Here is a 6000-nt window from a genome sequence, read left to right on the forward strand (position 1 = left end):
AAGTTGACAACTTAATTAAGGAAAAAGAAGTAGACATTGCAAAATGAAAAATAAAACAAGCAATTGTAAAGGCATATGAAATTAGGAAACCATTGAAAAGGAGCAAAAAAATACAAAGCAACCATTTGTATATTGAGGGATCCGAGACTAGCTCCTCAAATCCCATGTTTTCCCAAGCTCTTTACACTATACGAGGACGTATTCTTAAAACTTGAAAGGTCTCACGAGACACACATGAGAAAGACAATGAATGATTGATGTGACGTTCTAACATAAAAGGAGCTTCAGTGGACCAACCCTATTAATGTATAGAACCTATGGCCTACCAATAGCCATACTCTATTTCATAAAAACAGTTCAAAGTCGGAGGATCCCTTTTTCCTTGGTTACTATAAATAGTTTTATATAATCGAAAAATAGAGGTAATAGCAGGATCCTATCTGAAACTCCTCATCTACTGTTTATCAATGGGAATCCAAAATAATAAAATCTAAGTACTCTATTTATCAATGGTAAAGATTTGTTCTAACCAAAGAAATCAAAACTCTCAAACAGTCGAGGGTCAAGCAATTAACCCCCGCGATCAAGTGATTCCTAAAGGTACTTCACAGCTTGGAAGAGAGGCCATTGCATGTGTGGCAGAGTTTGTGGCATTCAATCCTGGACTTTTTGAAGAAATTGTTAAACATATAAAGAGGAAGAATGCCGAATCTTCGTGGAGAAAGCCTGAGGCTACCCCCAATCAATCCTTCTCGAAGGATGAATCGGAAGACGATCACCGTAGAAGGAGGGAGAACCCCTCAAAATTAAAGAATGTCCACTCTAAAGCAGCATTAATCTCGAAGGCATCCCTCAAAAATCCGTTCTGAAAAAGGGAGAATAGAGAGGGTTCTCGGTATGGACCTACAACATATGACGACTATTTGAGGGCCTCTTCTTTTACACTCGATATTAAGGAAGAGGTCTTCCCAACCAATTTCAAGTTACTCGATATTCCTTATTACTATGGAAAGAGAGACCCTAAGGACCGCATTCATGGTTTTTTATTAGCATTTCAATTTTATGGAATTTCCAACACTGTGATGCATCGTGCCTTCCCCTACTTTCTACAGAGGAATACTTGAAAATAGTTTTAAAAATTAAAATCGGAGAGCATCTCCACTCTCGAGCAGTTGATAGACTAGCTTGTCACTATTTTGTCTCATCTCGACCTATCACTAAGATTTCTGCTGACCTTATGAATGTCAAACAACAACCAGATGAGACATTCTATTCTTATCATGCTTATCTTGCTCTCTTTAATGAAGAGAGCCTTCAGATTCCCGATCCGATCGACCAAGTTATGATGGTGGCCTTTATATATAGGTTTCACTCAAATCCTATCAATATAGAAATGCACAGGGATTATTCTGCTACTTTAGATTAGCTCTGGTTATGAACAGACAAGTTCATCCAAGGCTAAGTCTCCAATAGGTTAAAAAAGAAAATCCAAACCCTAATGTCAACTAGGGAAAGAAAAGGGCAATCCTCTTAGGTAGGAACTCAACCGACGTCTCGGCTGGATCAAATCCGAGAGAGCCGAAACATCTTTGATAGAATATCAAAAGGGAACCCTCCTATTCTTGACAAGGATCGCACAACCTAATCTTATATTCTAGCTGTAATGAAATAATAAAACCTAAGATGTCCTCCCCTAAGGATGTTGAGAAAAAGGGAAAACAGAAATTCAAACCTTTATTGTGCTTACCATAGGAATATCGGTCATAAGACCGAGAATTGTAATGACTTTAAGAAAAAAGTAGAAAATTTACTCGTGCAAGAATACTTGAGGTAGTTTGTGAAAAATGAAAGAAGATTGACTGCTGAGACAATCGACAAGGGGAACGTCAGGAGGAACAACGTGAGAACCGCCAAAATAACCAATGAGGTGACCGCCCATACGATCGACCTTCCAATAGCTAAAAAGATGAAAGGTCCACTCGAGATCAATCTCCTGCTCCAGGGTGATATACAGTCAGAGTAATCAATACCAATAGCAGGAGCCTAGTAGGGGTAACAGTCAACGCTCTTGGAAGCGTACATATCAATAAATTATTCTTGATTCTATGGAATTGAACCCCCATCTCACTAATGTAATATCATCTGGTCCTGAGGATCCTGTTCTGTTAGTTTTGCAAAATCATAAAGCTACGGTTACTAAGGTAATGTTCAATAATTTCCTTATCAAAAAGGCATACATCGATTCTGAAAATTCTGTAGATATTTCATACCATGGAGCTTATGATCAAATAAGGTTATGAGATGATAAATTGGCCCTGATCCAAGCTCCTCTCATAAGGTTCGGAGAGCAAGTACTCTATCCAGAGGGATGAATGACTATTAGGGAAGCCCCACAGTGTCAAACTTTGCCCATTAATCTTGTCGTGGTCAAAGTGGTCTTGTTTGACAACATGATATTGGGACGTTCAACTCTGAATGCATTAAAGGCAGTTTGTTCTACCTACCATTCTAGTGTAAAGTTTTCAATCAGTCACGATATTACCGAATAAGCAACAATTTAAAGACTATAAGAGATTGCTATCTCACTACTTTGTGAATGGCTAATTAAAAAGACGCCATAAATTTCTCACATAGGGTTGACCCATCGATGATAATTCTGAAACTCTTAAGTTATAAGAGACCAGGAAGCCTCCTCGATTAGAGACCGGTGATGAAGTTCAAGACATTTTGTTGTCCCCTGATCAGCCAGACCAGACTATTTGCATCAGGTCTAACCTCCCCGAGTCAATTCAAGCAGAGCTTAGAAGCCTGCTTCGAGAATTTTGAAATGTCTTTATTTGGTCTATTGAAAATATGCCAGGAATATTTAAGAAATTAATGATCCACCAACTGAACGTGGATCCCTGAACAAGACCCTCAAGTCAAAAAAGAGGAACTTCATACCTCAGTTGCCATCTCATTCAAGATAGATAAACTCTTGCACTCTAAGATAGTTAAAGAGGTCAAATACACGATTTGGGTCTCCACCCAAGCAATAGTCAAAAAAGATATTGAAAAATGGTGAATATATGTAAATTTTACGGCTCTTAATCAAACTTACCTAAAAGACTGTTATCCCTTGTCCTGTATTGATGCCTTGGTGGATTCTATGATGAATTATGAGATTTTTTATTTTTTAAATGCTTTCAAAGGGTACCATCAAATTGCGATAAAAGAGGATGACCAAGACAAGACAATCTTCATCACTAATCAAGATGCCTTCTACTACACGATCATATCTTGTGACTTGAAAAACATCGAGACTGCATACCAAAGATTGGTCAACAAATTGTTTAGATAGCAAATTGATCGGAATGTTGAGACCTATGTGGATGATCTCCTCATTAAGAGCTGTTACCTTGCCGGGTTAATAGGGGACTTACGGGAAGTCTTTGATATATTACGGAAAAATCTGATGATACTAAATCCTAAAAAGTGTATCTTTGGAGTCTTCTCAGGAAAGTTTCTTAGATTCATGGTATCAAAGAGCAAAATCAAACCTAATCCTGACAAGGTCCAAGCCATACGTGATATGAAGCCTCTGAAGATGGTCTGCAATGTTCAACGTTTCACAGGACAGATAGCGGCTCTTAACCAATTTCTTTCTTGGTCAACAGTTTAGGGTTTTCCATTTTTTAAATCTTAAAAAAGGGAGATACCTTTGAATGGACGAAAAAATGTCAGAAAGCTTTTAATAACCTTAAACAATATATATAGTCTTTGTCGATTCTTGCATCTCCACTTTTCGAAAAAACGATGTATTTATACTTGTTGACTACTTATAAAGCAAAAGTGCGACACTCGTCAAAAGTAAGGGAAAAATTTTAAAGCCAGTCTATTATGTTAGCCGAACCTTCAGAGTCTTCAACAGCGGTACCCAACCCACCTGTGGAAAAACTTGTCCTTTGCTTGGTACATGCGACTCGGAGACTTAAGTCATACTTTCAGACTCATCCAATTTGTGTCATGACCTATTAGCCTATTTGCCAAACCTTGACAAAACCCGAGGCCTCGGAAAGATTGATGAAATGGGTAATTAAACTTGATGAGTTTGATATCACATATTAATCGAGAATAGCAATTAAATCTCAAACCCTTATCGATTTTATCGCTGAACTAACCCCTAAAAAAGTAAACCCATATACATCTGCAACATCTCGCCCTTGGATTATGTACATGAATGGATCCTATAATAAAGAAGGTAAAATGGCCAGCATGCTATTTATTATCTCTGAAGGATATGAGTGCACATACACCTTTCGTTTCAGTTTTCATGTCTCCAATAATGAAGCCGAATATGAAACCCTAATTACCAAACTAAATATAGCTCAAAAACTAGGATTCAAAATTTAGAAGTTTATAGTGACTCCCAGTTGATGGTTTGACAAATATTAGGTGACTACGAAGTTCGGGAGAACAATTTGAACAGATATCTGAGTCGTGTTCACGATATGTTGAAGACTTTTCAGTCTGTTAACATGCACCATATTCCTAGATCTCAAAATAAAAAGGCCAATACTTTATCTAATATGGCATCATTTTTCTTCACATCATTTATGAAACCAGTCTTCATAGAGATCCTTAATCAGCCTAACTTGGATAATCAGCAGATTTATCTTGTTCAAGGAGGCCTATGTAGACGGACCCTATCTTTGCATACCTTGCTGAGGGAACCTTATCGAAAATCGATAGATAGTCTAGCAAGTATAGTTAAAAGCGGTAAGGTATGCACTGTATGAGGGGCAATTGTATCGAAGATCTTACCTTGGCCCATGGATAAAATGAATTACTCCTGAAAAGTGATATAGCATCTTAAGGGAAATCCATGAGGGATTGTGTAGAACATACTATGGACCTTAAATATTAGCCCGAAAAGCATTCCTGTTAGAATATTTCTGACCTATTATGATCCGTAACTCTCAAGACCTCATACGCACTTGCGAGACTTAGCAAGTGCACACCCTAGAGCATCATCATCCAACTTCAGAGTTGATTCCAATCACTTCACCATGGCTTTTCAAATAGTGGGGGACGGATATCCTAGAACCACACCCCCAAGCGATATGAGGTTACCGATTCTTGTTGATCGCCATTGACTACTTTACAAAATAGATAGAAATCGAGTCATTAACTACCATTACCAAATGGAGTATTAAAAACTTCATTTGGAAGCAAATCATTTGCCAATTTGGTATACTTAGGATAATCATCTCGAACAATGGAAAATAATTTGGTGAAAATCCCTTCCGAGCTTAGTGTGAGAAATTGCACACTCAGCAGTACTTCACCTCGGTAAACTACCTTCAAATGAATGGCCAAGCTGAAAACCTCAATCGAACCATCGTGTAAGGTCTTAAGATTCTCTTGGCTCATACTCACATCTCCTGAGTAGAAGAGTTATCAAGTGTCCTCTTGACTTACCGGACCATTTCATTCACAATTCAAAAAATTCTACTCTCGTTAATCTACGGTATTGAAGTAATGTCCCCGTCAATGCATTTGTTTCGAGTATATATTTGCTCAACTACGTAGTCGAGGCTAATGATCAGGAGAGACAAATTGAATTGGATCTCTTAGAAGAGAAACAACAATTATCCTATGCCCGGACCATATACTATAAAAATATATTAGCTCAATATTACTACTGTCGAGTGAGAGAATGATGATTCGATGTTGGAGATTTGATCATTCGCAAGAATTCTATCAGTTAAACTCAAAACATCAGAATTGTAGTGTTAGCTGGCTTTCAAGACTTCTAAATCCAATTTAGGGTGGTGCTTCCAAACTTCATCTATGGCAGATATCCATCCAAAAGAAAACATAGGCTTATTCATGTCCATTAGGTCCTTAAGAAATTCATTGGACTTGGTATATATGCTCACGGCCTCAAGGGTGCTTAGGTGGAGCTCAATTTTGTAGGTCTTAACCTGTTTTTTCAACCAAATCTCACACTCCTCCAGA

The sequence above is a fragment of the Coffea arabica genome, chromosome 6c, assembly GCF_036785885.1.
Source record: "Coffea arabica cultivar ET-39 chromosome 6c, Coffea Arabica ET-39 HiFi, whole genome shotgun sequence".
Taxonomy (NCBI): Eukaryota; Viridiplantae; Streptophyta; class Magnoliopsida; order Gentianales; family Rubiaceae; genus Coffea; species Coffea arabica.